Source organism: Spermophilus citellus (assembly GCF_964194105.1).
Source record: "Spermophilus citellus genome assembly, chromosome: 5".
NCBI lineage: Eukaryota > Metazoa > Chordata > Mammalia > Rodentia > Sciuridae > Spermophilus > Spermophilus citellus.
Genome location: NC_138186.1, coordinates 40120418 through 40133082, shown reverse-complemented (window position 1 = coordinate 40133082; position 12665 = coordinate 40120418).

The window sequence follows — 12665 nt, the reverse complement described above, 5'->3', positions numbered from 1 at the left end:
ATAAAATTCTATAGCAGTTATGTGTATGTTGTAGATGTGTGCTAGATTTAGTCTAGGATACAGTTTAATCCTGCTATTTACTTGTCAATTTTCTTTCTAAAATATATATTCATAGTGGAAAACAGTGAATGAAAGTACTCTACTAATAGTGTATTGAAATAAATGCCTCCCTTTAGTCATATTAATATTTTGTTTATACACTTAGGGGCTTTGATACTGAGTGAATGTGGGTTTTCCATTGTTACATCCCCTTGCTATGCATTATAATCCCTATGTCTATATCATCATATAAAGATTTCTTTTATCTATTTTTTGAGGGTGGGTATTAGGGATTGAATTCAGGTGTGCTTAATCACTGAACCACGTACCCCGCCCTTTTTTAATTTTATTATTTGTTTTGTTTTGTTTTGAGACAGGGTCTCACTGAATTCTTTAGGGCCTTGCCAGGTTGCTGAGTTTGGCTTTGAATTTGTGATCCTCCTACCTTAGTCTCCTGAGCTGCTGGAATTACAGGCACATGCCACTGAGCCCAGTCTTCCTTGTCTTTTTTGCCAATTATGATTTAAAATATTTTTAACTGATCAAAATGTAGTTAGCTAATCCTGTTCGCTTTGATTCCATTTTCATAAACTATCTTTTCCCATCCCTTCACTTTCAGTCTATGCATTTCAGTCTTTACAGTTTGAGTTTTTTATAAGCAGTATGCAGTTAGGTCGTGCTTTTCTATCTGTTCAGTTACTCTGTGTCCTCTATTTGGAGAATTTAATTTACTCACAGTTAAGGTAATTTTCAATATGTAAGCCATTATGTGGCTTGATGTTTTGTTTTTGGTTTTGGTTTTGGTTTTGTGGTAGTTTCTTTCTCTTTCTCCTTCTCCCATAGTTTTTATTTGTGATTAAGTTATTTTCTCTACTGATTTTTTTGCTTGTTATATTTGGTATGTCTATTGTAGTTTTTTTTTTTTAACTTTTGTAGTTGAATGAGGCTTATGAAAATGTCATTCATTTATAGCAAGTTATTTTGAACTGATAGTAACAACTTAGATTACAAAGATATGTAAATATACGGAAAAAGAAAAGAGTAATAACAAAAATGTTCTACACTTGCATTCCATCCTTCTCCCCCATATATTGAATTTTTGATGTTCTATTATACATCTTCATATATCACCTCGTAACTACTGTAGTTATTATTAGTTTTAATTTTTCTTTTTTAATGTTTATAATAAACATATAAATATTTTATGTACTACTGTTATAATAGAGCACATTCTGAATTTGTATAGTTGTTTCTGAATGAGTTTTGTCCTGTCTGATATTTTCTTATTATTAATTCATTTCTTTTTCTTTCAGTTTGAAGACCTTTCAGCATTTCTTATACGACAAACCTGGAGGTGATAAATTCTCTTAGCTTTTGTTTGGGATATGTCTTTATCTCTTTGTCATATCTTACAGATAGGTTTGCTGGGTACAGTATCTTATAGGCAGATTTTGTTTAGGGCTTTCAGCACTTTGAATATATATATATATCCTACTATCTCCTGGCCTATAAGATTTCTGCTGAGGAGTCTTCCTTCAGGTGAATTAAAAACATCTATATTATTTGTTTCTTATCTCTTGCTGCTTTCAGGATCCTTTCTATGCCTTTTATCTTTGAGAGATTAATTATTAGTTGAGTTGAATCTTAGTGGAAAGGTTGGACCTTCCTAGACCTGGATATTTGTATCCTTCTCTGGCTTGTGAAGATTTCTGTTACTATTTCTTTTAATAAGCTTTTTGCGCATGAATATTCTCAAGGGAATTCCTATAATCCCCAAAGTTATTAATTTGATGTTCTCCATAGTTCTCATGGCTTTTTTATTCCTATTTTTTTTAACTTCACCATGTATTTTCAATTATCTTCACTTTAAGCTTATTGGTTCATTCTTTTGTTTGATTGATTCTGCGATTGATGTTTTCTACTGCATTTTTATTTGTGAGTTTTATTTCTTAGATTTATTGTTCCAGAGTCTTACTTCAAGCTCCCAAAGGGACATGAAAGGATGACAACTTATATGTTTATATGTTCAACAAACACTAAGCCCAACACACCTTCACTAAGAGTAGTGGCTTTCAGAGCTTCTGAAACTCCGACTCAATACCTGGGAGGTTTCAGAATTGTCCTAGGCTATCTAGATGAGGGCATTTTGAAGTGTCAGGTCATAGAGTAATTCAGTGGCAGTAATTGGGAGAAGGCCATAAAAGAGCATAGATCATCAACAATATGTCTAAAGATTGAGCACCTGCATTTGCCTTGGAATGACTTGGACCAGCAACTTTGCTTTTTTTGCTGCCTCTTGATGATGCTTGAAAATGTGGCTGCCTAAGATTGCTGTTTAAATGGCCAGTAGCCATCTTGATCCCTGCAGTTTGTTTCACCTTCTTGTGTCTTTAGGCATCTATGTCCTTCCTTGGCTCAGATTTGGACATAAACTAGTTGACAACATTCCTTCTCTTCAAACTTTTGTGGCAGATCTTTAAAAAAAAAGCATTTTTCACATTAAAAAGAAACAAAAACTGAAAAACTTGAAATACTTATATTTGTCTTCTGATTCAACCACCTAAAATCTTTGTTTGTCTTTAAAATTTAAACAATGAAGGAATTATTTTAATTTTTGTAAGTGTGGATTTTAATTTCTACCTAAAATAGTTAACTAAATTTGACTACAATGCTTAAAACTGAGATTTGTTCTTTCTTTAGACTTTTGTTTTAAAATTGAAGAACAAATTAAAATGTTGTATTAGTGACACAATTGTATGCTTGCAGTTGTTTTGGTGTTTATATTATAGTATTTATTTTATTGTTTGTTCTGAATTTTTCTAGTAGCACATCTTTATAGTTCAATAAAAGACAATGTTCTTTTACTAAACTTATTTTCTGATCATTATCATTGTTTAATTTTATGATTATTTCTGGAAATAATATTTTCATATAGGAGTGGTTAAAAATTACCTTAAAAGGTGTCAATTGGTGTATAAGAAATGAAAGACACAAAAATATAGCATAGTAAGATTGCAATCATGAGCAATCAGGTAAAAAATAATAAAAACTTTTCAGTAAAGACTGAAAAGTCACATATTAAGGCTGAGGAATTAACATGGCCTTTCAGTTTCTAAGGGGAAAAATGGAAACTAAACTATAATGAAACAACAATTTTAAAATGTTGAGAGATGTTTATTTCTTTCTTAAAAATCTGTGCTGAGACAAAATATCAATTAAGTAAATATTATGAAATATTAAGAATTTCTTTGACATGGATGCTTTCATATTTTATATTTATTCTTAGCCCAGTACTCTCAAGAAAATACTGGGTACCATGCTTCACTAAAAAGAAAGAAAAGTAAGGAAGTAAAAAGCAAAGAATTGGAAACAAGGGAATGAATACAGGAAATAAAGGGGAAAACACCTTGGGAGGGAGTAAAAGTGAAGGCCAGGAAGATATGTAAAGAGAATCCAGTTTGGAGCAAAAGAAGTTTGGCTTTTGCTTCCAGCAAAGTCAATCCAAAAAAAAAAAAAAAAAAAAAAAAAAGAGTGCTGATCACTTGATGTCTTTGACCATTCTGAGAGGAGCCTTATAATTTTATGGAGTATATTAAGGAAAAGTACAGAGAAAAATCACTCATTCATAAACTTGCATATGCACACATCTTTTAATTCAATGAACAACCAAAAGCTATGTGAGAAAGGAAAATGTATCACAGTGAACTACGCAGCTTACCTGCTAAAATTCTATTATGAATAGAAAATAAACACTGGATTATTTAAAATTAATATCAGACCCATCTCAGAATCACTATCATTGCACTTCCTTGGACTGAATCATTGTGGCCTCTTGGCTTTCATATGATGAAATCCTTATCACTAACATATTAGTATTATGAGGTGGGACATTAGGGATGTGGTTAGATGAGAATATAATTAGTGCCCTTGAAGAACAGGCCCCAAAGAAGGAGCTCAAAGAGCTGCCTTTTCTCATCTACTATATGAGGATAGAGTGAGAAGACTTCTTTTATAAACCAAAAGCATCCCCTCTATTTGTAAACTGAAAAGCATGACCAAATGCAAAATCTAATGGCATCTTGATCTTGGATTTAACTGCCTCCAGAACTATGAGAAATAAATTCCCATAGTTTATAAGCTTCCCAGTTTGTGAACAGCCTAAATACTCACATAGATTACTGTTGTAGTCTACTCTTTGCTCTATTCTCTTCCAGTATTCCAGGGAATTCTAAACATTACAGTTTCATCTGAAATTAAGGTACATAATGTCTCTCTTCAGTCCTTTAAAACCCCAATTCTCTAAGTTCTTGCAATGGCCTGTGGAGTCTCACGTGATGCCCTCCTATTTTGGCAAGATCTCCCTTATCTCTCCTCTTGGTTCCCTGTACTGGCCTCCTGATGATAATTAAAATGCACTATGATATCTCCTGCTATAAAGATTTTGCTGTTCTTTTCTGGAATTCTAGACATCAGATACATGCTTGGTTAATTTCTTTACCTTCAGGTTTTTAAATCACATCTTTTCAAGGAGATCTCTCTGGACCACTTCATTTACAGTTATCTCACTCACCTGATATTTCTTATGCCAATATGTGATTTCTTTCATCTGTAGCACTGATCATCTTCTAACATACCACATAACAAATTGTAGGCTCATTGCTTACTATCTTCATTTTCTCCTGGGATTTTAACCTTTAAGAAGGAGGATCTTTTGTTTGCTGATGCATCCCAAGTGCATAGGAAAAGCACTGACACTTAAAAGAACTGACTCTTTTTGGAAATGTTAAATTAACTTGGAAAATTTTAAGAAACTGACAAATAGAAATTGAAAAGAGCCCCCAAATCTTACTTTGTGAGAAGAGGAAATTGAGGTGGAGCAGGGGTGGCATACTAGCTGTGGTTGTTTTTGAAAATCCATGTAGAACTGTTTAAATTTTGTGTTCATATTTCTTAGAGAAATAAATTTAAATGTGAAAACATCAAGTATAAAAAGAGGAGAGATGCATAGTAAAGGATAATCATAAAGATAAAATCTTGGTTTTTTACTGCAGATCTTATGCATATATTTTTATGATTATAATTACACTACATAAACTCTTCAGGAAACCTCCCATGAAAGGTACTGTAGTATTGTTATTTTGTCCTCATTATATTCATAAACACAACAAAGCATAAAAATTATCAGATAAGAAATACAATAGAGATATTCATGGGAAAAAAATCACATCTCCACTCCTCATTTCTCTTCATTCACCATCGTTTCCAACATATCCTGGAATATATTAGCATACATGGGGTGCTTGAATGTATACACAAGTGTGTTTTTATAAATGTTTCTTTATATATGTATGTTGACAGGTTAACAGATAACAAATGTGCTATGGGGACACGTGTATGGAGTACTGCATACATGCCATATGTTAAGGGCATCTGAGGGGAAGGTCACTCTCCTCATGTTAGGCTCATGATGGGCAGACCACTTACCCTGTTGGCACAGCCCTGAATGGGTGAGGCCACGTGTTGCAGTCCCTGCTCTTGCTCTACTGCCTGCTCGCTCCTCCACTGATTGCTGCAAGGACAGTTAGCAAGAAAGTGTATTGGTGGCTGCCTAAAATCTGCCTAGATAACTGTGCAGTAAAATCAGACCTGCTTCCTTCTTGGTCTCTGGAAGTCTTGAATAGCGACTCCCTAGCCACACTCTCCTCTACCCTGTTCTGTGGACTTCCTTGCTGGTTGAGAGAGAAGAGAGCCCACCCCGCATGTTATAAATTCTATATTGTAATTTTATTTTCTCCTGAAATATATATCTTGGAAACCATTCCAGTTCTGTAACTATGAACACTCATCATTATTTTAATGAATGCATAATATTACATTATAGAGGTATTAACAACTTCAGAAATTATGATAATTTATGTCTAGCTCTCTGCTAATGCAGAAAGACATTGCAATGAAGGTTTTGTGCCATTCACTTCTTCATGAATATGAGAGAATCTTCACTAGGTGAATGTCTAGAAATGAAATTGCTGTTCAAGTAAGCAGGTTCAGTTTTACATATGATATATAATTCTAAGTTGCTTTACAAGAAAGCTAAAGCAAAATGGTACTCTAGCATGACATAAATAAAATATTGCTCTTTGTGAATTCCAGATGTTAAAATTGTATCTCTTGTGGATTAAATTTATAGTTCTTGTACACATAAGTATTCCCTTTAATTTACACATGTGAAAGTCACATAAACCTATCTCCTGGTCCTTTGTTGGTGTTTCAGGGAACTGTTGGTCTTTTACAACAAATAAACAGATATTGAGGAAATTGGCCTTTTTTTATTTCACATGCTTCACAGTTATTCCTTGGGACTTTGTCACTTGTGTTTTTGTTTCACTTTAGGATATTTGTCTCTGCCAAAATATTACTTTAACATTTAAAATACATCAATCATTTTAAGCCATCTGAGTTTTTAGTGATCTTAGATCTTTTGAGTAATTGTAGATATTTCACCTGACATTATTAAATTTCTATATTTAAACTTTCATTTTAATAAGCGGAGCTTTGTGATAAAGAAATGCAAAGACTGATATTCATTATTTATAAACAGATTTGGTATTTGTAAATAATCTTAGCAGTTTTAGGTCATTATATTTCTAATAATCCATACATATTATTAAAGAGAAAAGCTAATGTAATGGAGATGATAACCAAAGCATGCTGAATTTTAATTTTAACTTTTAATCTAAGGAGTCTAGATAAGTTATTTTCAATAGCTTGAAGGAGAAAATTTGGAATAGATCAAATTTGGTAATATCAGTTTGTGTCCCTGGTTTCTGAGTGTGTGTGACCTTTTTAATTTTGTTGATGGTTTGGAATTGGGGCCAGCTAAATAATAAAATAAAGAATATATTTTCTTAATTAATACAGTGGCAATATTTATCAAATAAATAATATATGTCTAATGATTATAAAGTAGCATATTAATATAAATGGATAGTGAAAATAAAGAGCTATTGTGGTAAGAAACATAAAAAGTAATATAAAGAATTTCAAATTTTTATGAATTATTCTATTTTTCTCAGAATAGCAACCATATATGAAGGAATTTTTTGCATATTTCATAACCTATATTATAAAAATCTTCAAGACTTCTGAGATCTGGTCTTACTGGAATTGATTTAATTTCTTCTTAAGTGACTCTCTAAATATGAGGGCCCAAATCATGTGTTTTGCCAGAAAACTTTCACTGATTGCTTCCAAAGTTTTCTTCCCTTGTAGAGTCCCTCTGGTTCTTCTCTCCTGGACATGTTGGCGGAAGCAAGTACTAATTATGCTGAATCTCAGAGGCTTAAATAGAGGATGAGTCTACGACAGTAAAGGTAATGGAAACTCATGGGAAAGCTCCCTGTGGATCCACGGGTTTTATGGTTGGCCATAAATTCGAACTGGTTTCTTAAAGTTAACCTTCCAGTAAGTCTAAGAGTGCCTGGTTAGTGGACTGGTCTGTGGATCATGTTTGAGCCACAGGACAGTTTTCTATCATTCTCCACATCACAACCCTGACAAACTGATGGACTGAAACACAGCACCAGGTAAATACAGAAGGGATTCATAGAGGGAAGGTTAGTCAAGACCAAAGTTATCTTACCTTGACAGGCTTCACGGTATGAGCTAAAAGGCTTATTTAAGGTTAGAGCTATAAAGTAAAAAAAAAATTGAAAAAATATTGAAAGGTTGATTCTATAAGTCACCTGTACTTTTGCTTGAGAGAATAATAATGGAATTATGAAAAGCATTTGATATAAAATTTAAAATCTGATGTCATTCAAATATTTATTTCTGATTTTACTAGATTTATTAATTTGAGCAAGTACTATAACCTCTTTGTGTCTAAATTTTCTCCCTTTAGTTAAAAAATATTCTTATCTTGGAAATTTATTAAGGGAACCAAATGGATATACTATAAGGACTATTGTATATATGTATAAATTTGATTACAATTTAGGCTAGTGGAAAATTTGACATCAACATTTTGGTATTTGCAAATCCTTCTAATACATTATCTTTTTATGAGGACAGCTATGGGAAAATACATGTGTCAGTATTTATGTTATTTACCTCTGAAAACTTGTACTTTCTTTTAAATATTTTAGGTATATCTCTCTATCACTTTTTAAAATTGAAATTGCTATTTACATTATAAAGTTGTAGATACTATAACATTGATTTTGTGTAGAAACTGATTCAGCTCTGAAACACCTATCATTCAGACAAACCAAAGATTGTTTAAATCTGTGACAATTTAGTATAAGGGCATCCAATAGACACAAGCATGGAGTTAAAACCATAGCAAATATCTAAACTGGGTTAGTGGTAGAATGAACACCTAATTATTGTTCCTATTTTGTCTTATTAACACATTATATTAGAATCATGTTTATGAAGTTAACAAAGACTATATTAGAAATGTACACCTTCAAAGTAAGGAGCTCCACGATTTCTTAAGCCTTATGGTCAGATACTTTTTCCCTCCTCCCCCTTCATTTCTTTGCAGACCTCATTTTCTTAAGACCTATAGATACTTTTGTCTCTTGGCTCCAGTTTCTCATCCTCATGAGAATCAAAAGCATATTTTTTTTTACTTCTTATTTAGGTAAATTAAGCTCTAATCCCTGTAATTTTCTTATTCAGCCAGAAGGGCAAGTACTCCCCATAGTCCTTTCTGGGAAAATAAACTGAATTACCTAAATTAGTCTTACATCTTTATTTCCCATTTTCTTCTATTTCTTTTTATATTCACATATTCAGCATATACTTAACCTAAGTGTCTTCTGTTGTTAGACAGAATATTGCTGCATTTATATTTTTATCTTTTTCTCTCATTATTTTTCTTATCCATTTTTTGAGTTTATTTTATCCTTGCTCAATTTACCCATATGCCCATAAATCTCCACTATTTAGGCATGTATCGACTATTCAGAAAGTCAAAATATATGCTATATATTCCTGTCTAATAACTTAAGTGTTCCCGTGAGTGAAGTATGTAATTTGATTTTCTCACAAAAATGTAAGCTTATCTCAGATACAGGAACATATAGCTATGTCTTTTTAGACAAGGGTGTCAGGAAAATATGAACATTGTGAAAATGATACAGATTTTTTTAAATATAATAGAAGAAACTTAGCTTTCTTCAGGTTTAGAAAAACATTATCTGACTACAGGTAATTGAATAATGATATCTGAAAGAGTTTATCAAGAAAGAAATCCAGATAAGACAAAGGAAATAATTCACAATTGTCCTTTTTATAATTCTAATTAGATAAGGAATTACATGAGTGCTGATTAAGTGATATCCTTCTATAAATAATTCTGCAACACAGAAGTCTTCCTCTGACCATGATAGATAAGGCAAAACTTACTCTAAAAGTATAAGGACAAAATTATTTCACAACTGCATATCAAAATCTATTTCTATAATAATTATCTAATCCAGTGACAGTGCTCTCAATCCCATTTCTTAGAGAATACAACATATTAATTATTATATATAATTATATATATATATATATATATATATATATATATATATATATATATATTATATTTCTATATAGGACACGAAATAAATTTTAAAAGGTGTAAAAGAGTGCTGATACACCATCATCATGCAGATTTTATGAAGGACTAAAGTCCCCATGATGCCTCTAATCAGGTTTAGTGTGATGAAGATGAACACATCAGCTCTGCCTCAGCTGCAGATTTATCTGCCTTCTTCCTGCTGTCCTTTGTTCAACCTGAAGTTCTGCCTTTTCTTAATTTGTTTGATCCCGTACTCTGTCATCATCACAAAATATCCGTGAGATGTAGAGTTGATGGTAGTACTATTCCAACTTTTTAGAAGGGAATATATCAAAATCCAGGGTCCTGCTATGTCCAGTCTCAAGCTGCTCCTCCTTTTATGGGTCTCAAATGAAGGGGTTGCATCTCTGGGTGGTCTGTGCATTGAATAGGCTTATGGGCCTGTTTTTTCCAATATGAGTTTGATACACCTATGCATCCACGTGTTCCTGATTAATTTGATAATTTCACAGGTAGGCATTCTTACTAGTATGATTCTACCATGCGGCCTGCGCAGTGGTTTCATTAATGAGGTTCTAGGCATAAAGTTAGTTAGAAGAGATCGAAATAAAACACACAGACAGTTACCTTATTTATATTGCTAGGTCCCAGACGGCTCCCCTCTCTGGTTCCCACCTCTAGCCGCCCAGCAGGGCAGCGAGGATTACTCAGGGCTAGCAGGAGAGAGAGAGAGCGAACACGCCTGGGAGTAGCCCTTTATTGGGGAACAAGAGATTCAGGGGAGAATTCCATCCAATGAAGGTTGAGGGGGGGGCTGAACTCCAAGATCAGGGTCAGTGATTGGGTCCCCGGGGTCAGTGGTCAGGCACACCCCCACACGGATGGGCTCTCTCATCAGGAAAGGATCGGGAAAGCTTCGACAGAGCCAAAGCGCCTCAGGCCCTTAACGGGAGTCACCCAATCACGTGTTAGAATGGCTTCCCACATATGATAATTTATCAGTTTGTGCCATACAGTTGTGCCAAGCAGATAGACATTGTTCACTTCTACATCAAGGTTTAGTGTCATTCCACATCAGCACTTAAACTCAAAATGGAGTAGCTTATGGCAAATCACTGCTCTACAAAAGGAAGTGACTCAAGTTTAGGCACAGCCTGAAAACTGATATTTTATACATCAAAGAGTAACTCAAATCAAGGCACAGCCTTCTCTCCACTCATTCTCCCTTATTTTTCTACTTCAGCCTTCCTTTCTTCCTTTAAAGTAAGCTTTATTGATGATTATATTGTCCAAAGTGTTATCTTTATATAAATGAGTCTAATGATTTTTACGCACTTTACTTCTCTGTAGTTCATTCAAAATAATGGGTTAGGATCCCTTAATAAGATGTTGCTTAAGGTCCTGATAAACATGAACTGAACAATCTTTGAAAATCCTTCAGTGAATTTAATTGGACTCTTTAAATAAATGTTTGGATGGTGTGAATCCTGGGACCTAAATTAAATTAGCATGACTGGAAATATTAATGATTTTCCTGGGTTGAATACTCTCAGAAATTATGAAAACCTAGAAATGCAAATGTTTAAGATAAGATCTATGCAAAACATGGACAAAATCCTCCCAAAAGTAAAATATTCTAACAAATTGAGATTCTCCATGTCATAGGATTTTATATGAACTTCTCCTTCTTCCCCACACATCAGCATGACTTTTGGGATTCCTCCTACTAACATGTTCATTTGCATCTGAAAATTGCTTCTTTTTACAACACTGATTATCTCCTAACACATAAGCTGCCTTTTCCTCAGATGGGTCTCCTTAGAACACTTTATCATGTAGCAATACTTTTTAAGAAAAGTCCTTCTCAAGTCCATGTAATACTTATGTTTGTATTCTGCTTCTCAATACTAGTCTTTGGATATGAACATTTAAAAAAAAGGTTTCTGGAAATACTTTTGAGGGCCACTTTTTTTTTTTTAGTCTAGTATGATCAAAAAAAGTATCCTAATTATTACATTTTTTTTTTTTAGTCAGAGAGTTTCTCACACAACTAATTCTTAGATGGGACTCCTATCAACATGAAATATAATATAAAATGTATTCTAATATGTATTAAGAAAATTATGGATTGTGTTAATTTTTGCGTTCTGTTAAAGCAGTATCATCCTCACAAGGCATGTGTTTTAAGGTATTTGAGGACAGTAAATAAAAACCTTTTTCACTTGAAAAAACATGTATATGTTACATTATAGGAATTGCATCAAATTAAACAAAAACATGAGTCTTCAGAGAAATATTTGGCTGCTGTGAGAAACTGCTCCAGGTATGTCTCCCAAGCTTTAGGAATATATTTGACTCACCTTCAAAATCACAGTCATGTCAAAAGAAAAACCTGAGAATTTTGAAGTTTTAATTTTATAATAGCAATTAATATTTCTTCATGGATGCTCCCTGAGATTTTAGGAGGTCATATGCTTAAATACATAGCTGTGATACTAGGAGCAAATGTGACTCCATTTTGTTTTATGACTTCATCCTGTAAAACAACCATGCTAAGTAGAAGAGTCATAACTGGGGCAAAATGTTCTTTTCCTTTTGCTATAGAAACCTTTAAGAACACGGAACTACCTATTGGGGCATTGTTTCTGTAACTAAGGTAATGGGGCACTGTTTTTGTAACTGGGGTGACTGGGGTAACTGTTATTGGTTAGGCTTCCTTCTGCTTCACTGCACTGCCCTGCTTCTGTAACCTGGTTTGCTTGCATTGGCTAGACCCCTGGAACATCCCCTTTGCAGTTTTCAGGCTTATAAGGAGTGCCCTTTCAATTGTACAGGGCTGATCAGAGGAACAGCTTTATGTTCTTGTCAGCCACCACCGGTGTGCTTCAATAAAGGCTTGATTTGATTATTCGTGAGTGGTCTGGAAGTCAATTTATGAAACCCTGGGACGAAGCTTTAACTATAACAAGCTAAGTGAAGTATACTACATTAGTGTCAAGCCAGCAAATAAAAATAGTATAACACTGAAAACAAGATTAATGAAGAAATACTTTAG